The 23,132-nt window shown below is 43.5% G+C and overlaps 1 protein-coding gene across 1 annotated transcript in view; it reads right to left on the bottom strand.

Annotated features, from left to right (window-relative positions):
* LOC118833201 (MAGUK p55 subfamily member 6-like) overlaps positions 1–23,132 on the bottom strand; it is a 109,801-nt gene that overhangs the window by 25,659 nt on the left and 61,010 nt on the right. The gene's annotated exons all lie outside the window — the stretch shown is intronic.

A 23,132-nucleotide genomic window follows, 5' to 3' on the forward strand; every position in this document is an offset into this window, starting at 1 on the left:
GTGTGTGTGTGTGTGTGTGTGTGTGTGTGTGATTCCATTGAAACTCGATACAGAAAAAATGCCAACTGTAAGAGCTCTGATCAACCCAGTGACCAGCCAGGATTCCAGAGAACCAATGATGAAACAAGCTGCCTTCCTCCTGCCTGAGAGGCGATAGACTCAGGGTGCAGAATGGTACATTTGGTCATGGCTAAGGTGAGAATTTGTTTTTCTGGACTATCAATATTTCATACAAGGGCTTTGTTTTTCTTTTTTTTTTCTTTTTTCAATGGTGGGAGTGCCTGAGAGAGAGAGAAAATTGATTTTTTTGTTATTGAAAAAATAAAATGTAATTAAAAAAGTGACCAACAGGAAGAAATAAAGAGAAATATGTAACCTCGAGCAGAAGATTACTGACCATTAGTTTTCACCTACAGAGAAAATTCCAGGGAAAGCAAGTGTCAGAAGTCCTTCAGAGTTTGTAAAATCCAATTCCTAGTTTCTCCATGACAAAAACCTTTTTTTTTTCTTCTCATAGGTAATTGGTCACCATTATAATTCATAGCCAATGGCAATTCCTGCCTTTCAAATCTGGAATGAACAAGAGCTTTTTTCCCTATCTTGCCCCGCCCCCATCCTATAGTTGGGCAAACAATGTGCCAGAGCTGGGGAAGGCTAATCTATGAGGAGGAAGCAACAAGGGAGACAATCAATCAATCAATTAATATTGATTTATTAAATGTCTACGCAACTAAGCGCTAGAGAGGGGTTGGGAAAGCCAAAAAAGACGCAGCTTGCTCTCAAGGAGATCACAGTCTAATGGGAGAGACAACAGGCAAATAAATATATACAAAGCAAGCATATCCAGGATAAATAGGAGATAATTAACATAGGGACGGTACTGGAATTAAGAGGGGTTGGAGAAGACTTCCTGTGGAAGATGGAATTTTAGTTGAGACATAAAGGAAGCCAGGGAGGTCAGTAGTCAGAGCAGAAGAGACAGTCTGTCCATTCCAGGCCTGGAGGACAGCCAGAGAGAATGCCCAGGGCTGAGAGATGGAGTGTCTCCTTCATAGAACAGCCGGGAGGCCAGGGTCATTGGATTGAAGAATACCTGTTGGGGAGTAAGGTGTAAGAAGACCTGGAAGGGAAGACTGAGCTTGGTTATGAAAGGCTTTGAATGCCAGATGGAGCATTTTGCTTTTGCTTCCGGAGGTTATAGGGGACCACGGAGTTTATTCAGTTCGGTGTGTGTGTGACAGGATCAAACCTGTGCTTTAGGAAAATCACTTTGACAGCTGACAGACTGGAGGGGTGAGATATTTAAGGCGCACAGCCCCTCCAGCAGGCTGTTGCAATAATCAAGGCATGAGGTGATGAGGACCTGCACCGGGGTGTCAGAGGAGAGAAAGGGACATATTAGGGGAGACGCTGCAGAGCTGAGATCCACAGGCCATGGGCAGTGAGACACAGTGAGGAGGCAGGTATGTGAGCTTGAGGGATTGGCTGGAGGGTGCTGCCCTCTATAGTAACAGGGAAGATAAAGCTGGCTCACTTTCCTTTTTCTTAACTGCCTCTTTCAAATCCCAATTGGTTTAAACGGATTTCCATGAAATTTCAGCCTCAACAATCTGTGGTCTTTGCTGTGTACAAATAGTCCCAGAGGGCAATTATGTTGAGCTTGTACAATTGCTCTTTCATCATTTCAAATGGCACCTTTGTACAGTTCCTGTGATGTCTGCATGAAATGCCTCCAGCATGAAAATAGGGTTAGGGTCATTAAATGGAGCAGAGTCACCTTGTGAAAACCCATTCTGAGTGATGCGAATTGCCAGGTTACCATATATATCCTAGAACAAGAAAGCAGAGGTTTTATTCCAAACAGATGTAATACAAAATCCAGTGCCTTGGCCGATATCTGATCCAAGTTCCAATCCCAAACTTAGTCTTCCTCAGTGGGTTTTCCTATGAACTTAATTTTGCATGCTCTGACTTTGAATGGCTAACAATGGAAAGGCAAAAGCATGCCTTGAAGCTGCTTTGTCTCACAGTTTGGTGGCCATTGAAAAAATGTCTGCTAACCCACAAATTTTGCATTAATATATTTCCTGTTTTTCTGCTACCCCAGGGCTTAGAAGAGCTTGGGGAGAGGACAAAGAAGTCAGCTCTGAGAAGATAGACAGAAGCATACATGTACTCTTCTAAGCCCTGGGGTTTAAGTGGCCAAACCTCTGGCGTCATGGACACACATAGTACACATACATACATGTGCGTATATGTGTTTGTGTATATATGTATGTGTGAATGAATATATGTATTTCTCCATGGGGCAGCTAGGTGGCATAGTGGACACAGGCCGAGCCTGGAGTCAGGTAGAGTCATCTTCCTGAGTTCAAATCTGGCCTCAGATATTTCCTAGCTGTGTGAGCCTGGGCAACTCATTTAATCCTGTTTGCCTCAGCTTTCTCATCTGTAAAATGAACTAGAGAAGGAAATGGCAAACCACTCCAGTATCTTTGTCAAGAAAACCCCAAATAGATGTGATCAGGCGGCTGGTTCTCAAGGGAAGGAATCCGAGCTATCAAACAACCACATGAAACATTGCTCCAAATCATTAATACAAGGTCTGTTTTCTCTCACTCTGTCTCTGTCTCTCTGTCTCTGTCTTTGTCTCTGTGTCTCTCTCTCTCTGTTTCTCTCTCTGTCTCTGTCCCTGTCTCTCTGTCTCTGTCTTTGTCTCTCTCTGTCTCTGTCTCTCTCTCTCTCTCTCTCTCTCTCTCTCTCTCTCTCTCTCTCTCTCTGTTTCTGTCTCTGTCTCTGTCCTTGTCTCTCTCTCTCCCTCTCTCTCTCCCTCTCCCTCTCCCCCCCCCCACCCTCCAACCCTGCAAAACAAGGAAGGAGATGGGCTGGTCAAATCCTGTTCTTCTGCCCTTCTGGCAGATGGGGGGGGGTATTTTTTTGTTTCTTTGTTTCTTTTTACCTTTCTGGTCAGCAGGCACCTTCTAGAGAAATTGTTTCTCCAGAGGGAGCGGGAGAGCATCAAGATAGAAGGATTGCAACAGCCTCCTCGCTGCCTTGCTCGTCCATCTCTGCCTGAGCAACAACGGAGGCTGTTGGAGGAAAACCAAAAAATGTGGCAACGTGTTACCTTCCGATGACGTCTCCCAGTTTTCCTTTGCATTAGTTACTGATAAAAGTTATATTCTGAGGGACAACTTTCTCTCCAGTATCTAAGCAAGGTCACAGTTGTAGAAACAAAGGACCCACAAGTTGGACTTTAGCCCGTAATAGGTTTCCACACTTTGTGAGGATAGAATTGTTTATTGTACTAAAACAAGGACCTCTGCTCAGATAAAGGGAGGAATTTTTGTTTGTGCTACTGAGTCAGGGGAAGGAAGCCCCTGGTCAGTATATGCATTTACGGAAGAGGATAATAATGATGATGACAAATCTGAATGTTAGCTAACATTTATATAACACTTTGAGGTTTGCAGAGCCCTTGACCTCTGACGCTCCTTCAGTTCTTCCCACAATCTGCTGAGGTAGGTGAGGTGCTATAAGCATCTCCAGTTTTACAGATGAGGAAACTGGAGCAGCTGAAGTGACTTGCCCAGGGTCATACAGCCACTAGTATCTGAAGCAGAATTCAAACTCGGGCGCACCTCACGACAGGTCCAGCCCACTAACCACTGTGATGCCAGCCGATTGCCCCCAAAGGCCAACTGATCGCTTTCTTCATCAGTATTCTTGCCTTTAGGACTCGCCCGCCCCTTCTTCTCCTGAGCCACTTTGAAATCACTTTGTCCAGGGTCCAGAAGTATGATGTTCTGTGGTAAAAACACGCTGTGGTTTTGAAATAGGTTATGCACACTCGATGAGATCCAGTGGGAACCAAACACTCTTTCTGCCACCCGACTAGAGCACACTGCCCATTGTCAGACTCCTGTGGGCTGGCAGAGTGGGTGCACTTACCCCAACTCCTCACTCCAATATGTGGGAGCTATGGAGCACCAGTTTCTGGTTTCCTATTGGTGGCTGCTTGTTTCCCTGGGTATCTACTTGTGTAAGCCTTTACCCATCCCTTCAATCTTATGTGTCTGCAGGCTGGGTATCCATGGGGTTAGTTCACACATGTGAGGATACAGAGGTGAGGGAGAGCATTGCAGGCATAAAGGTGAGGACCCGGGAGATGGGGGTAGGCTGGGGTTGGTGGGCACTATTTGAGGAATAGCACGATGGCCAGAGTGGCTGAATCTTAGTGGGTGTAAACTGTCAAAGGACTGGAAAAGTGGTGTGACTGGGGTCTGGGGTTGGTAGGGACGACCTGAGCAGACAGACATGTTATGGGTGAAAGGGAGCAGCATATAAAGATCTTCATATGTCAAACAGGGCCCTTTCTATTTTGTCCTAGAGGCCACAGTTTATTGAGTAGGGAGGTGATGTGGTCAGACCTGTATTTTACATAGATCATGTTGGCAGCTGAGTGGAAGATGGCCTTTGGACCTGAGACAAATCAGAAATTGGTTGCAGTAGTCCAGGTACGAGCTCAGACCAGGGTGGTGTCTGTGTGAATTCAGAGAAGGGGGCACGCATGAGAGATGCTGTGAAGATACAAGAGTTGAGACTTGGGAACAGATCGGATATGTGAGGGAAGTATCAGTGAGGAGTCGAGGTTTTAGATCAATGTGGGAGTGGGAGGAAGGGGACATCCTTGAGAGAAATAGGGAAGTTCAGAAGAAAAGGGGGTTGGGCCTAGGGGGCAAAACTGAGTTCAGTTTTGGACATGTTGAAATGGATATGTCTATGGGGCATCAAATTCAGCAGGTCCAATAGGCGATTGGCAGTGCCAGACTGGAGGTTAATTAAACTGGAGGTTTATCATAAAAAAGATTTGGGGGTCATCTGCACAGAGATGATACTGGAATCATGGGAGCTCATAAGGATCAGCATGTGAGATTATTTAGAGGAAATGAGATTCCCAAGAAAGACCCTTGAGGTACATCCACAGTTACTGGGGATGACCTGGAGGAATATCATACAAGAAGACTGAGGATTGGTTTGCACAAGTAGGAGGAAAAACCAGGAGAGAATAGTGTCCTGAAGAACCTGTCAAGGAGAGTGTAGACAGGAGAAGAGGGCTAGTGGTTAGACCGTGGGTTAGAAAAGGAATTAGGGTGTTGAAGGCTGCAGAGAGGTCAAAAGGGGTGAGGTTTGACAAAAGTCCTTTATATTCTCTGGGTAATGATCATTGGTGATTTTGGAGAGAGCAGATTCAATTGAATGATGATGATGATGATGATGATGATGATGGAAGTCTCTAAACTGCAGAGAGTTTAGAGTGAAAGAAGAGGAAGTGAAGTTGTAAACAACTTTCTCAAGGATTTTCTCTACAAGATGGAGGAGAGACATAAGATAATCAGGTGAGGGGCTTTTGTTTGGTTGGATTTTATTTTGGGCTTGTTTGTTTTGTAGGAATGGTGGAGAAATAAGCACATTTGTAGGAAGCATGGATGCAACTAGGAGACAGAGGGAGATGCAAGATGTCAAAGAGAGAGTGGAGTCGACAGGGGGGAAATCTGCTGGTGAGTGCGGGATGGGATACATTGGAGGTGATGGGAGGGAGATTATCTGTGACAAGGAGAAGGACCACCCCTTCATGTGAGCCAGGAATGGAGCAGGACTGCCTTGTGCTACTCAGGCCCTGGAGAAATGTAACATAGGGAAGGACATAGCAGAACCTATCAAGACGGAGACTGACAAGAAGCACAATCCCTCTTGGACTGCATGCAGGGAGGCACTTTGAGAGCTTGGTGCATGGGATGAACCACTTCATCCACTTGTACCTGAGCCAGGTTGCCCTTGCCCTGTTCAAGTCTGGTTGGATCATGGCCTGTGCTACCTGCCCAGGAAGCCATCCCCCTCTCAAGGACTGCAGCCTAAATGCCAAATACCAGAGACTGAACCATCTTCAGCATTGCCATGGGAACACCTCCAGCTTGAAGCCCTCATTGTGTTCTTGCTATACAAGGAGCTTGTGCACTAGTCTGTTGTGGTTTATAAAAACAACTAGCAAACCACAGATTACCTTGGTATTTCTTTTCTCTTCCATACCCTACCCCTTCTCTCCTCCTTCCCCCCTCCAGAAAAAAAATCCCACTCCTCTTTTAAAAATAAACCTGTTGAAGATGTGTATCTGTTAGAAGGGGGAAAAAATTGGGAGAAGATGTCTGGATGACACGAGATGAGGGGGAGAGAAGAAGGAGCTCTTGGTGGATGACCTCAGTTTTTTTCTGGCAAGCATTAGACATGCTCATCAGCTGATAGGGTAATAGGAAGGGTAATATGAACAGCCTGATGAAGGATGAAAAGGCTTGTGATAGCCATTGTAGTGAATGGCATAGTGAATCGGTTAGGAAGGTGCAAAAAAAAAAAATCTGCCTTGCTTCAGTGAGGGCCCAATTGATATTATGTAACACAAACTTGAAGTCGAGCTACTGACATATTTTTGTGATTTTCCCTAGCCCTGTTCACCACCCTGTGGCTGAGAACAAAGTGACTGGATGATGGGAGTGCCCAAGGATGGTACTTGGGCAAGGCCTGATGGGTGATAGGATAAGTAGGCAAAGTGCTTTAGTGTAGTGGCAAGTGTTCTAATACATTCATATGCCATAATTTGTTCAGTCTTTCCCTGATTGGTTTTCAGACCTTTGCCACCTCAAAAGAAGTTGCTATAAATCTTCTTTTTTTCTAATTAGAGATTTTTTCCCCCTTTCCTTTGATTTATCTGGAGCCTGCAAAACCTTTTCAATTTTACGTAATCAAAATGTTCAATGTTATCCTTTAGGATCATTTTTATTGCTGCCTTTGTTGAATAACTCTTCCCCACTTCTTCCTCTCACTCTCCTCATTCCTTTCCATCTGGCATTTTACCTCATCATTCCGGTTAAACCGCTCCCTCCAGAGTCACTATCGGCCTCTTGATTGCTTAATCCAATGGCCTTTTCTCAATCTTCATTCTCCCTGACCTCTCTGCTGTCTTGAACACTGACAACCCCCTTGTTTTCTCTGATACTCTCTTCCCCCTAGGTCTTCGTGGCAATACTCTCTCCTGGTTCTCCTCCAACCTGACAGCTCCTTCTCAGTCTCCTTTGCTGGATCTACATTGAGCCCACTGCATGCCTACTAATCACGAGGGTCCCCCAAGGGATCCATTCTGAGCCCACTTCCTCTTCTCTCTATACTGTTTTGCATGGTGATCTCATCAGTGTCCATGGAGTCAATGATCATCTCTACGGTGATGATTCTCCACTCTACTTATCCAACCTCTCTCCTGACTCTCAGTTTTGAATCTCCAACTGTCTAGTGGATATTTCAACCTGGATGGCCTGTAGACATCTGAAAGTCAACTTGTAGAATCCCAAGGGGAAAATATAGGAATGTCTTGATAAGGCCTTTACATACTTGCTTGAGAGAACAGGCCAAGGCCATTCCCCAAGCACTTGGCTGATAATTGGCATGCATCCCTCTCAGCATCAGTCATCCCTTGCTTTTTGTGTTCATCCCCCAAACCAGCTTGATTCCCCCTTTCATTAATGAATCCTCCACTTTACCCAAGGAGTTGGAATGCATCTGTGATAGGAGCCTATGGGACAGGACAGAATCATTAGTGTTTTCTGATCTGGGGACGACTGGGGGGCCATGACTGCTCCAGGAAACAGCAATCCTGTTCTCCCCCATCCTAAAGAGGGAGAGGGAAGAAATCTCACGAGAAGGGAGAAGTGAGTAATATGCTCAGAGTAGGACATGACTTCTCCATGGTAACTGAGAAAGGAATGGGAGGAGTGAGTTCCCAAGTGCTATTGCTGCTGGCACTGCTGCCACAATCAGAAGCTGAACTATGTGGAAGCTGATACAGAAAAACACCACCACCACCAACAACAACAAAAGAACCACACTGTTTGCCTGGAAGGATGATGGTGATGCTTCCCTCTCTCTTCTCTATCCTCCCCCTTCTCAGGGAGAGTGGGTATCACTTACAAAGCTTGTCTCTGTTTCTTGAAATTTTATCTTTTATATTTCTATTCACCTAGTCTCTACAAGCCAGTACTAAGATAAAAACTGTGGTTAACCCAAATATGGTCTGTTACATGAGAGTGAACACAAAGAAAACGCTTTCCAAATTACTGGGAAGGTGTCCTCAGCTGGTAGCTGGAGAGGAACTAGAGAGATTTGGGTGATCGATAGTATTAAAACTGCCCCGAATAGAGTGTAGCAAGTATAATCGGGGCCATTCTCCCAAATCCAGGCAGGCTCCATCTGGGTACCCTAAAGTGCTTTAGGCTGTATCTGCTCTCCTACTACATCTTCTGGGGCACCCTCCCCTCCCCACCCCTGACAGCAGGTTAAGTCCCAGTGGCTAGCCCTTGACTTCCATTCATTCACTTAACACCAATTACTTTTTTAAAGGGGACATTTACTTCCCAGACATACCAAGAACAAAAACACAAATGTGCCCTCCCTACCCACCCACATACACCTTGGGGGCACCCTCTTCCCAATACCTCAGCTCATTACAAATTGGGAGATGGAGGACAATCTAGTATGCTTCCTGAGACCGCTCAGTGGAGGTGGTGCAGTGCATATAGTGCTGGGCTTGGAATCAGGAAGACCTGAGTTCCACTCTGGCCTCAGACATTTACTAGCTGTGTGACCCTGGCCAAGTCACTTAACTCTGTTTGCCTCGGTTTCCTCATCTGTCAATTGAGTTGGAGAAGGAAATGTCAGGATTGTTGACAGGAAGATCCCAAATGGGGTCACGAAGAATCGGACATGACTGAAATGGCTGAACACGGACAAAAAGGAATGGACTAAAAGATGAGATTAAAATGGCGTGTACCTCAAAGAGTTGTGGTGAGGCCCAAATGAGATACTATTTGTAAAAGGCACTGTCAGCATAATGCCTGGCCCTTGGGAGGTGTATAATAAAATGTTTATTCTCCTCCTTCCCTTTCCCTTCTGCCTTGTGAGGTCAAAAGCAGGAGAAGCAATATTATGATTAAAAGGGAGAAACAGGGAAACTAGTTTATGCTTAAAGGCACCATAGAGAATAGATGCATGTCAAGAGTAAAGACATGTGCAACAAATCATTCAGTCAGTCAGTCAGTCAATCAGCATTTGTTAAACACCTTCGATGTGCCAGGCAGTGTGCTCAGCAGCATTAGGGATAGGAAAAGAGGCAAAAGACAGTCCCTGCCCTCAGGGAGTTCCCAGTCTAGTGGGAGAGACAACAACCAAACAGCTGGGTATGAACAAGCCATAGGCAGGAGAAATAGGGGAGAATTAACAGAGAGAAAGCACCAGAATCAAGGGGTGTCAGCACATTTCCTGCCAAAAGAGGCAAGATTTTAGATCAGACTTAAACAGAGCCAGGGAGGTCAGCAGAGGAGGGAGAACATTCCAGGAATGGGCCCAGCCAGAGAAATGCCCAGGGCTGAGAGATGGAGGGGAGGCCAGGGACAGAGGATGGAAGAGCGTGTGGGAAGAAGGGATGAGAAGACTGGAAGGCTTGGGGAGGGTGGGGATTGGATAGGAAGGGACACAGCTTGTATTTGGTCCTGGAGGTCTTAGAGGAGGGGGGTGAACACAGTAGGATCTGAACTTTGGGAAGATCACTTTGACAGCTGAGTGGAAGTGTTTCAACAACCCGGCTAGCAGCTTCTATGGGGGTATAAGATTCACCCACAGCCAGCACCCAGAAAGCTGCCAACAGCACAGGTTCTTTCGATCTGCCTAATTAAGGAAAGCAAGGTGAAGGGGTTGATAAGCTTACTTTTAATTCAAATATCATTCAGTTAGTTCAGGGGAAAAAAACCAGCATGCTGAACTTCAAAACAAAATGCAAACACATTACAGACATCAACAGACTTTGTCTGATTCAAGTCCCAACAGACAGTTACCAGAGTTCAACAAAGTTTCAACATCCGGGTTTACAAGCTGGAGGGCTCCTTAACTACAGCTGCCCGGAGTCTCCTCATCAACAACATCTCCAGAGCCCCGCACCAGTGGCTCTGTCCTCCCTTCTTATAGGGCTTCAGACATCAAACATCATCTGAATCACCAGAGCTCAGGCTCTGGTGATTGGTTCTTGAGTTGGCCCCTCCCCTCAGGACCCTGGGATGTTCACATCCACATGGATTACATTAACACCTAATGGGGTTTGGGCCTGGGGCTTAGCACCTAGTATAAAGCTCACTGAGATAAATTGAGTCACTCAAAGAAAACAAAGGCCATTCTGGTTACAGGAAGATACACTGGAGGGGTGAGCAGCTTGAGGCACGCAGACACACATGTATATGTATGTGCATGTGTGTGCGTATGCGAGTGTATGTGCGTATGTGTGCGCATGTGTATACGTGTGTGGGACTGTGTGTGTGCATGTGTGTGCACGTATATGTATGTGTATGTGCATGCGTGTATGTCTCTGTGTATGTGTGTGCACATGTGTATATGTATGCGTATATGTGCATGTGTGTGTGCTTGTGTGCGTGTGAGTGTGTGTGTACGTGTGTATGTGCATGTGTATGTGTGCATGTCTGTATGTGTGTGTGAGTTTGTGTGTATGCATATGTGTGTGTGTGTGTGTGTGTGTGTGTGTGTGTGTGTAATCATCCAATTCATACTTGCATATATCAGTTCTTTCTCTGCAGGTGGACCCCATGTTCTTCCAAAGGTCCTTTGTCATTGATTCGAATGTTCATGCTCCTCAAAATAGCTTAGTCGTTCAGTTACTCTCCAAACAACGTTGCTGGTACTGTAGTGCAGACAATGGATTCCTGGTTCTGATCGTTTCACTCCGCATTATTTCATGCAAGTCTTTCCACGTTTTGCGAAAGTAACCCTGCTAGTCTTTTCCTACAGCACAGCAGTATTCCATCACAATCATATACATGGAGCTTATTCAGCCATTCCCCAATAGATGGTCATCCCCTCAGTTTTCAGTTCTTTGCCACCACAAAAAGAGCTGCTATAGATATTATAAAATAATAGGTCCTTTTCCTCATTCCCTGTGCACTTTGAGAAACAGACCTAATAGTGGTATTGCTGTGTCAAAGGGTATACACACCTTCATAACTCTTTGGGCATAATTCCAGATTGCTCTCCCAAACTGGTTGGATCAGTTCACAATTCCACCAACAGTGTATCAGTGTTCCAATTTTCACAGCCCCTCCAACATTTGCCATTTTCCCCTTCTTGTATTTTAGCCAATCTGATTGGTGTGACAAGGCACCTCAAGGTGGTTTTAATTTTCATTTCTCTAATCAATAATGATTTAGAGCTTTTTAAAACGTAATTATGTATAGCTTTGATTTCTTCTTCCAAACACTGCCTGTTCATACCCATCAACCATATATCAATTGGGGAATGACTCATATTCTTCTCAATTTGACTCAGTTCTCTATATATTTGAGGTATGAGGCCTTTCTCTGAGAAACTGTCAATAAAAAGTTCCGCCCCCCCTCCTATTTCCTGCTTTTCTCCTAGAGCACTTTAAATTTTACAAATATCTCATTTTATCCTGAAAACATCCCTGGGAGTTAGGCACTATTATCCCCATTTTAAAGATGAGGAAACTGAGACAGAGATTAAATGACTGGTGCAGAGTCACACAGCTAGTAAGTGTCTGAGTGCATTTTAACTTCCTTCTTTCTGACTCCATGTCTAGCACTCTGTCCACTACACCACCTGGCTGCCAACTCCCAATGATAAAAACCTCAGTGCCAGATAGAGTTACAACAGAACTCACCCCAACATTCAAAGAAAAGTTCTTAATTTTAATGTTTCCCAAACTGCTTACGATGATAAGAGATCCTATCAAATAACTTCTGTCATGAAAATGTGATCTTAATAATTGAGGGGGAGGAGAGTAGAGGAAGTTAGCTGTAGGCTCATACCTCTTATAAACTTTAATGCAAAAATAAAATATATATAAAATTTCAACAAAGATGCTAGAGCAACATAAAAATGAGATTATGCACCATGACCAGGTTGGATTTTTGGACGGCAGAGTCAAGACAGCAGAGCGAAGCCAGCATTTTGGACAGTTCTCCCAATACATCCCCTCTGCAACAACTTAAAAAAAAAAACATGCCAAATGAAATTCTGAAAAGGAAAGCCAATTAAAAATCACAGTGAGTCATTTTGTAGCCCAGGGCAGCTTAAGAAGACAGAGAGGTCTACAGATGATGGGTCAGGGGCTAGTGGCATCAGTGGTGGTGGTAGTGGCAACACCTGGCTGTGAAGGTAGCGGTGATGGTGGGGAGTAGCCCAATACCCCGGGATGGCAAGAGCCTGAACGGCTGGTCAGAAAGTGGTCCCATGGGACTAGCATTGGGAGCAGGTGCAGGTGCTATCTGGCACAGATCATAGTTCCAGAGCAAAGAGAGAAGCAGTAGTAGTGATGAGGGAGCAGGGGCCAGACCTGGGTAAGGATCAGAGCTCAGGCCAGGAGGACAGTTATCAGACCTCTCCCCAGATCACACTACTTAGGAAGCACTGAAAACTTACAGGCCCTCTAAACAAGCAAACAAACAAACCAAAAAGAACTAGGACAGGGGAGCTCAAGACATAAATTCAGAAAAACACGACAACATGAAAGCATCTCCAAGTAAAGCCTCAAAGAAAAATGCAGATTGGAAACAAGCCCAACAAGAATTCATAGAAAAAGCTGATTTCTTTTTTTCTGCTTTTTATCCAATAAGAGAGGTAGAGAGAAGGATAAAATATAATAATGGATAAAATGAGATATTTGTAAAATTTAAAGTGCTTTAGGAGGAAAGCAGAAATTGAGAGAAGAAATGACAGCAATGCAAGAATATTATGAATGGAGAATTAACAGCTCGCTAAAAGAGGTGCAAAAAGTGATCAAAGAAAGTAGCTCCTTCAAAAGCAGAATTGGCCAAATGGTAAAAAGAAGTACAAAAGTTCACTGAAAAAAAGTAGTTCCTTAAAAATGAGAATTCTTCAAGTGGGAGTTCAGAGTTCAGTTGGCCTGTAATGGGTTAAGTTAAAAAATCCAGTTCTTCTTGCCACAAAGAATTTAACTGACCTTGGGAATGTATGTGAAAGCAAGGGAGTTGGGCCTGTTAGCTTTACAACACCAAGCTATCCTTCAAGGATGTCTGGTTTCCTGTCCAAAAGTCTGGGCTACATTCTCACACCTGGTCTCAAACAATGAGTACTTCTTAGTTTCAAGAGAGAAGCCCCCATTACCAAACTTCCAACCAGTCATGTTGTTCCTTGCACCTCAGCTCTGCAACCAATCATGTTGCCCAGATCCCATCATTTCGGTTCTGCCCTGTTCTGGTCTTTGTTCTGTACGCCCCCAAACCTATATAAGGGGAGCTGTCCTTTTGCTCGGGGTCTTTGGCAGAAATGGAGGCAATCCACTGACCTTTATATTGCCAGGTACCATGCCCCTGTTGAGAAATGTTATCTTGATTGGAGATTTTCTTCAGTTTACCCTTTTGTTAAACTCTCAGATGAGACAGCCTGGACATCATATTTCAAGAAATTGTAAAGGAAAACTGCCTAGGTATCTTAGAACCAGAGAGCAAAGTAGAAATTTAAAGTATCCACTAGGCACCAAAATGAAAACTCCCAGGAATAGTATCACCAAAATCCAGAGCTCCCAGGCCAAGGAGAAAATACTGAGAGCAAGCAGAAAGAAATAATTCAAATACCACAGAGTTGCAATCTGACATTCCAGAGAGCAAAGGAGCTAGGATTGAGATCAAGAAGGACCTACTCGACAAAACTGAGTATATTCCTTCAGGAGGAACAATGTCTGCTTAATGAAATAGTGGACTTTCAGGTATTCCTGACAAAAAGACCAGAGCTGAATAGAAACTCTGACATTCACACAGAAGAGAAGCATAAAAAGATAAACATGAACGAGTAACCATAAGGGTCTTTGCAGTTTAACGAAGATAAGCTGTTTCCGTTCCTCTATGAGATGTTGATGCAGGTTAAATTTATACTAGAAATAATGGATTGATTCAATAAAAGAAAATTCATATTAATCTGTGAGAAAACTGCTACATTCATACATGTGGCCTATTACATTAATAACAAAATATCTTTTAAAATAGGTTATTACATCAATACATTCTTTAAAAAAAAGCTTTTGAGAGAATTCAACAGTCATTTGTGTTCACAGCACTATAAGGTATAGGAATAAGTGGACTTTTATGTATTATGGAGAAAAGTCTATTTTAAACCCATATCCAACATAATGGAGCAAGGCTAGGGATCTTTCCAATAGGCCCATTTTCAACACTGTTATTTGATAAAGTTTTAAAAATTGTTAGCTATAGCAATAAGACAAGAATAGCAAATCAAAAGAATAAACACAGGCAAAGAGAAAATGAAACATTGACTCTTTTGCAGATGATATGATTGTCTGGAATTCCCTTAAGACCCAGCTAAAGTTTGATTTAAGTATTTTTAAAATTCAGCATAATTGCAGAATATAAAATAAACCCACAGAAGGCATTAACATCTCTGTTTATTACCAAAAATCCAGCAGGAAAAGAAGAAATGCCATTCAAAATAATTCCAGAATGCATAAAATGTTTGAAAGTCTATGTACCGAGACACACAAATTATATGATATTTAAGTACAAAGCAGTTCTAACAGAAATAAACACAGACACAACTACTTGGAACAGGGCTGCTAGGTGGTGCCAAAGTACATGGAGTGCTGGAGTCAGGAAGTTCCTAGAGTCAGGAAGATACATCTATCTCCTGAGTGCAAATCTGGCCTCCAACACTTATTATATGTGTGACCCTGGGCAAGTCACTTCACGTGTTTGTCTCAGTTTCCTCATCTGAAAAATGAGCTGGAGACATCATTTTTACACCCAGGCTTCCCTGACTTCTTTCAAGTCTTAGCTAAAATCCTGTGTTTTTCTACAAGAAGCCTTTCACAATCCCCCTTGGTGGGGATTAGAAACATGTTAGAGGCAAGCCTGGAAGTTTCCCATGGACATAGCATGAGAACATCAACAGACGCAACTGACTGTATCAGAGACATAAGTTACCCCTCCATGGATGCTCTTTCCTGCTGCTTCACCCTTCACATGCCCTAGTCAGCATCTTCACATGCTTTCCTTACATGTCTTCACTCTTCCCATGGAGGGCAGTATATTTGTGGAAGTTTGTGCCCCATGTTTATGAAAAAAGTATTTATATTACTTTTATTACTCCATCATTTCCTTTCCAAGTCTTTGCTTTGTGTCCTCTGGCTGGCTATTAAAGGCAAACAGGTTATTCTGTGCTAGTGAGCTGCGGATTTCAGGGATGTAGTGCCACGGAAAACCTTGGAAATGAAGTGGCTTTTTCCAAGGGACTCACTGTACATATGGGGGAAGGTCCCCTTTATTCTACAGATGAGGAAACCAAGTCTCTCTCTCTCTCTCTCTCTCTCTCTCTCTCTCTCTCTCTCTCTCTCACACACACACACACACACACACACACACAGAAACAGCAGAATTAACACTGAAACCCTAAACTGTGAAATCTTGAAATCTAAGCCAAATATTCCTTCTACTACATGGTTTGGGGGTCAGCCTACCCAGGTGTATTTTTGAAGACAGTGTTGAGTCTGGAGTAAAATATCCTATCTTTTCTACTTCCTAGTTCAATGGAGAACAAGTCTCTCTCTCTCTCTCTCTCTCTCTCTCTCTCTCTCTCTCTCTCTCTCTCTCTCTCTCTCTCTCTCTCTCTCCCCATAAGAGCTGATGGCCCTTCTGTGAGTATCAGCTTCCTCCTTTGTAAAAACAACAATTTAATTCTAAAGAACTGGTGGCAGACCTCACATCTATCAGATCGGCCAATAGGACAGAAAAGGAAAATGATAAATGCTGGAGAAGATGTGGGAAAATTGGAACACTAATGTATTGTTGGTGGAGCTGTGAACTGATTCAATTTTGATCTGAGCAATTTGGAACTATGCCCAAAGGGCTATAAAAATGTGCATACCCTTTGATCCAGCAATATCACTTAAAAAAACTTTAAAAAATATTTATTGTAACTCTTTTTGTGGGGTCAAGGAATTGGAATTTGAGGGAATGTCCATCAATTGAGGAATGGTTAAACAAGTTGTGGTATATGAATGTAATTGAATACTATTGTGTTATAAGAAATGATGAGCAGGCTGACTTCTGGAAAACCTGGAAAGACTTACATGAACTGATACTGAGTGAAGTAAGCAGAATCAGAAGAACCATTGTATACAGTAACAGCAACATTATTCGATGATCAACCAAGACTAACTTAGGTCTTCTCAGCAATACAATGATCTACAACAATTCCAAAGACTCATAACAAAAAATGCTATCCACATCCAGAGAAATAACTATGGAGTCAGAATGTAGATATGGCTTTTCCCTTTTGTTCTCTTTCTTCTTTTACAGCATGTCTGTGAGAAATGCGGTTTTGGGGATCACTGGACTTCCCCAAATTGTGAGAACACACAGCTTGACGGATCATTGGACTTCCTAGGCAGGGCCAAAGTCCTGAGGAAGAACCCTGTGATAATCCCTAGGGAAGGCTGTACAGACCACAGGACTCCCAGAGGAAAACCAAGTGGTAGCCCCCCCTTAATCTGTGGGGATCACAGGGCCTCCTAGGGGTCAGACCCTAAGGAGGACCCAAGTGATGGCCTCTTATGGCAGTGGTAAGATCACAAGGCTCACAAGACAGGGCCAGAAGTCCCAAGTGATGTCCCCTTAAGAAGGCTGTGCAGACCACAGGGCTCCCCAAGGGAATCAGGAGTGGCAGCCCTCTTAACACCACAGTGGGGATCACAGGGCACTCCAAGGCAAGATCCAGGAGCAAGCCCAGGACAAGCTTCCACTGCCTATTGCTTCCCTTCACTTGACCTCAGGAAGATCCATGCGATTTGCCAATTTTCCCCCAAAGAACTCAAGACCAGGGTGGGCAGAGGAAGGCATTTTATTACGCTGTTTGGGAGAGCAGGTATAGTGCTCACTGGAACACTCACTGATATAGCTGCAGGAGCAGGGGTAACCATTCCCTCCACTCCTGCTAGAATCATGGTTAGTTTACAATTATTTTTTTACATAGTTTTCCTAGGTTATACAGTTTATGTAGGTAGGATAATAAGGATACAGAAGCAAAAGTGAAGTTAATTAGATTTTCCTTGTTTTAGTTTAGGATTAAACTATATTCTTTTACTTCCCCTACTTTCCCTCTTTAACATATGCAAATCAGTAGGCCTGGATTCTTGACCAAGACCAGACCCTAGATAAGCTTGAACTGGTTCAAGTGGGTTTGGCCCCTCTAATTCCCCTGACTGCCTTCTCAAAAAGCATGCACATGTGTAGAAGCCTCTGACCTCTCACCTGACTGACATAGAGGCCTGGTTTGTGCTAAAGCTGGGGTGGGGGAGGGGGAGAAGTACACCTTTAGTTCTGTGGAAACAAAACTCCTCCTCCCATTTCTTACAACAGAGAAGGCAAGAAAAGTGGAGATTGAGGAAAGGTCATTGGAATTGGCAATTAAGAGATCATCGGTAACTTTGGAGAGGAACAGTTTCAGTGAAATGATAAAATTGGAAGCTGGATTGGAAAAGGTTAAGAAGAGAGTTGAGGAGAGGAATTGGAGGCACCTATTGGAGCCAGCCTTTTCAAGATCTTTAAATGGCAGAAGAGATATAGGACAACACAAGGAAGGGTGAGGTTTTTCAAGTGATGGGGTGTTTTCAGGATAGAGGAGACATGGGCATGTCTGTAGACAGTAAGGGAAGCAGCTAGCATATAGGAAGAGATCGGAGATAAGATTGAAATGAGATTGAAGGGAGAGAATGGGGATGACAGAAGGGGCAATCTGTAGGAGGAGACAGGATGGAGTGGGATTGCTTGAACAGGTAGAGGGATTGGCCTTGGTGATGAATAAAGCCACTTCATTATGTGAGACAGGGATGAAGGAAGAGAAAGGGTCAGAAAGTATTTGACTGATAGGAGAGGAGAAACAGAGGAAGGGAGGGAGGCTCATGGCTAAAGGTTGAATTACTTTTTCAGTAAAATATGAATCAAGAATCTCAGTTGAGTGTTTCGTGGTAAGGGAGAGCCATGGCAGGTTTGAGGAGGGTTGAGAAAGTCTGGAAGTGGGAGACTTAGTTGATAAAGGAGGCAGAGTAAGATTGCTTAGCAGTGGTGAGGGCCCAATTGAGGTTGCGTTGTTGTTTCTCCTTCGATGGCAGGGTAAAATAGTGGATGGCAGGTGATGTCTTGACCTGGGTGTGAATTGGATTTGTGAGGCAGAGTTGTGCAAAGGCATCAACCTCACTTTCTTCTAGAGTCCAGTGGCAAGATAAAAGTCAAGAAGAGTGGCAGTGGCCCAGGATGCAGTAGATGATCTTGGCTCCTTTGATGTCTGACCAAAATCTAAGTATTCCTTAGTGGAGGCAATTCAGCCACCTTCATGGCCATTGGAACAAATTGGACTCATTTGCCCATTTCACATGCTTGGAGTAGACATCTCCCAACTGACCTTCAACCTGGTTTAGCCAATCTGCTGGTTTTACCAGGATGTGACTGCTGTGCATGCTACAGCTTCTTGGCATCATAAGTAAGAGTTGGGTGAATCAGGTGGACACCAAAGGTGGACAAGCAGCTCTGAAAAGAGCTCAGCAGCCCTCACCCCAGAGGTGTTAGTCCCCCCTGAACACCCCACAAAAAGCTTGTATGATTTTTCTTTCCTTCTTTCAGCCCTGTATTTCTAGGTACAAAGGTACAAAATGGTAGAAGTGATTCAAGGTTTGGCTAGGAGTAATAGGCAATATGATAAAGGGGCTAGGGACTCAAGAGAGGAGGATGGTATAGACTTTAATTGGTTCACCAAGTGGTCACGATGAAGAAAGAGGAGAATGTGGCTAATTCAGGCATGATGACTTGAGAGAGGACTGAGATGATGAGAAGTAGAGATGGTGGTGTGGATGAAGTGTAGGGTTTGCTAAAGGAAGGCAGAAGGAGAGGTGGAAAGCCAAAAGATTATGGTCAGATAAGGGGTAATGGCATAACATTAACTTAAAACAATGATTAATTGGATAGCAGGAGAAATAGACAGTAAAACATGAATGATGGTGTTGGTACTCTTTTGGTACTCTGTGTGCCCTTTTCAGAGCTAGATAAATCTAACAAAAATACAAACAAGAAAGAAGTTAATGACCTGAATAGACTTTGAAACATTGACAGATATAAAAGGCATTATAAAAGTCCTTAAAGACTCAGCAAGAGGTATTTTCATCCCCTAAACTATTAATACCTTCCCTCTGAGATAACCTCCCATTTAATCTTAGATGTCTGTAGTAGGGATTTTCCTCTTCATGTCTAGATCACTTAGCAGAGAGGTTCCTGCTTCTAAGAGAAGAAATCCTGTGTTGTTTCCCTATGTGAGTAGGAGTTGCAGCCTTTGATTGGCTGTGTAGCTGGAACAAGACACCTCTTTAAAAGTGCCTAGCTATTCTCTGCCTCACTTTCCCATGCAACTTCCAGAAAAGGTTAGGTTTGGGGTTAGGTTTGTGTGTCCACTCACAGCACAGGTTCCAGGAATTGAAGCTGTGATAGGGAAAAGGCTTTCTTTACCTATCCTCCCTTTTAGGCTCTAGAAACAGGCTTTGGGTGTTCTGGGTGGTTTGGGTGTTTGGTTTCCTCTCCTTCATTTGTTCTCAGTTTCTAGGTGCAGGATGTAATTCCCGCTGGACCCAGGAGTGCAAGCCAAGATTCCAGGTGGGGTGTTGCAAGCAGACAATCTGACAGGGAAACCCTGAGAAGTCAGAGTTTCTGAGACTTGAACACAAGGTGGAGTTTTGGACTTGGAATTTGTAACTATACTATGTAGGAAATGAGCTAAGCTATGAACCTAACCCTCTTCTCCTCCTCAAAGACTGAGTGGGTGGGGGCAGGGAAGATTACGCCCCATTGGTTACATATTTCTTATTATGGCTTTGAAATAAATATGCCTTGATAAAATCTAATTGTTTGACTTTTTAATGGTTAAATTAACTTTTAGTGGTTAAATGGACTTGTGGTGTAGAGGTTCCACCCCTACACTGGGAGAACACCCCATCAGTGGGGTCTGGGGCCAATGGTAGATATCCTAAATATCCTTAATTCCCCTTAGGAATTAGAGGAATCCAAGGGTAGGGGTGAGATGTAACATAGTTAGCTTCTAGGCAGCGGGGGCCAAGGTAGTCACCGTTACATTGTATGGAGTTTTTACGTGTCATAGCCTCCATTAGAGTGTGAGCTCCTTGAGACTAGGCAATTAGCACAATGTCTGGCCATAGTGAGTACTTAGCAAATCCTTGCTGACTTACTGAGTATATATTTTTCAGCAAACATGACAACATCACAACAATTAACCATTTTTTAGCATTTAAAACGTCTCACAAATGTAGAAAAAGCAGCTAAAAGTCTCAGTGGATAGCAAGTCGGGAAGACCTGAGTTCAAATTCTGCCTCAGGCACTCACTAGCTCTATGACCTTGGCCAAGTCACTTAAAATCTTTCTGACTCAGTTTCCTCAACTACAAAATGGACGTCATAACCGCACCTACCTCCCAGAGTGACTGTGAAGATTAAAAGAGGTAATATTTGCAAAGTACTTAGCACAGAGCCTGGCATGTAGCCATGTATGTGTGTGTGTGTGTGTGTATGGGGGGTTAATGTCTATATTTAGATGTAGCCATATAAACACTTATGTTCTTCCTTCCTTTACTCTCCATAAAACAATAAAAATTATTCAATAAAAATCTTTTGAAGAAAGCATTCAAATTAATTGAAAATTAAATAATTAGGTCCTAAAGAACTGTTGGGGCAAAGAACAAATCCTAAAATAAAAGAGGAGAATTCTCACCAATTGAAAGTGGAATAAAGGAAATGATCAGAAACTATTTTACTTAATTCTACACCAACGAAATGAATTAAAATGAAACTGAATAAGCCAAAAAATCCATTTTCTGCCCTCTCTGCCCTATGGTTATGTAACATATATTTAGAGTGAACCCAGATAGCATGGTTTAGAAATTTTCTCCAGCTTTATTTACCCCCTCATAAGTTAGAACGAAGGCAGAAGGTGGTGGGAACCATTCAAGACTGAGGCCTGTCAGGGTATGATATAAGGGGGCAAGGGACTCAAGAGAAAAGAACAGTGTAGAGTTGAACTGGTTCACTAAGGGGTCAAGGGAAAGGAGGAGACTGTAGCCAGTGCAAAAGTGATAGCCCCAGAAAGAACTGAGGGTTGGAGGGATGGAGGTCTTGGTGAGGGTGGCGGGGGTGCTTGTTGTCCTTCATTCTCAAAGAGGACTAAAATGCCATCACCATGCTAGAGTCAAGTTTCAATGTGTCCAACTGTGGCTTATCAGACCAATACGACCTCAGAATGTTCTACCACAGGTCAGGCAAAATAGTCCCTGTGAATATTTGGAGTGGATTCTCTAAATTTGTGCAACTTGTGCTTCTGAGCTGTTTCAATTCCACTTTGCTCACAGAGCACAGCCCTTCTTTGATGTGGGCACAGCATGCTTGGCCATCCTGTTCCAGTGTCTCCCATGTCACACAATCAATTCCAAAGTTCTTGAGAGAGACCTTGAGAATGACCTAGATTCGCTTCTTCTGTCCATCATGTGAACGCTTGTCTTATGTGAGTTTTCTATAAAATTCTTTTTGGCAAATGTACATTAGGCATTTGAACAATGTGGCCAGCCCATCGGAGTTGCACTCTCTGAAGCAGAGTTCAAATGCTTGGCAGTTTACTTCAAGTAAGGACCTCAGTGTCTGGTACCTTATCCTGCCAGGTGATCTTCAGAATCTTCCTAAGACAATTCAAATGGAAGTAATTCATTTTCCTGGCATGGCACTGGTAGACTGTTAAGGTTTCAAAAGCATACACCAATGAGGTCAGCACCACAGCTCTGTAGACCTTCAGTTTGGTAGTCAGTCTAACACCTCTTCTCTCCCACAGTTTCCTTTGAAGCCTCCCAAACACTGAGCTAGCTCTGACAATGTGTGTGTCAAAGTCATCACTTATGTATATATCCCTGGAAAGTATACTGCCCAGGTAAGTGAACTTATCCACAGTATTCAGTATTTCTCCATTTGCTATAAGTAATGGTTTCATATATGAGTGGTGCTGTGCTGGCTGATGGAGAACTTGTGTTTTCTTGGTGTTAATTGTTAGGCCAAAATTAGTACAAGCAGCAGAGAATTGATCCATAATTCATTGCATCTCAACTTCAGAGGTTGCATTGAGTACACAATCATCTGCAAACAGAAAATCAACCACCAACACTCCCTCCACTTCGGTCTTGGCTTGTAGCCTTTTCAAGTTGAAGAAGCTGCAATCCATGGAATAGCTGACCTTGATGTCATGTTCATTCTTACTGAAAGCATTTGACAACATCACGGAAAACATCATGCTAAAAATCATGGGAACAAGCATACAGCCTCACTTCACTGGTGACTGGAAAAGCAGAACATCATCCATTATCCAGGCACAAGCAAATTTTGACAAGCCCTCACTATTCATAGTATCAAAGGTCTTGGTCAGATCTACAAACATTGTTTACAGACCTCTGTTCTGCTCCTGGCATTTCTCCTGGAATTGTCAGGCAGCAAATACCATATCAACCATTCCTTGGACCTTTCTGAAGCCACACTGGCTCTCAGGTAGATGGCCATCTTTCAGGTGAACCATCAGTCTATTAAGGAGGACTCTGGCAAGACACTTGCCAGCAATGACTGAGAGAGAGGACCCCTCTACCCGCACCCCCCGCCATGATTGTGGCAGGACAATCTATTTCCTTTACCTTTATAGAAATGAACAATGGAGGCATCCTTGAACTCCTAGGGGATAACCCCCTCTTGCCATATAACCCGGAAGATTTCAGTCAGCTTTTGTATGAGCAATGGACCCCCAAACTTGTAATCTGAGTTGGAATAGAATAAGCACTAGGTGTTTGCCACAAGAAAGGTGCCTAATGGTGTTCAGAATCTCTTCTTCAGTTCGAGCTTCAGCTAGGGAGGGATTGACTTCAACCTGAGGCAAATAGTCAATGACCTTAGCATTGAT

This window comes from Trichosurus vulpecula (genome assembly GCF_011100635.1).
Source record: "Trichosurus vulpecula isolate mTriVul1 chromosome X unlocalized genomic scaffold, mTriVul1.pri SUPER_X_unloc_3, whole genome shotgun sequence".
Taxonomy (NCBI): Eukaryota; Metazoa; Chordata; class Mammalia; order Diprotodontia; family Phalangeridae; genus Trichosurus; species Trichosurus vulpecula.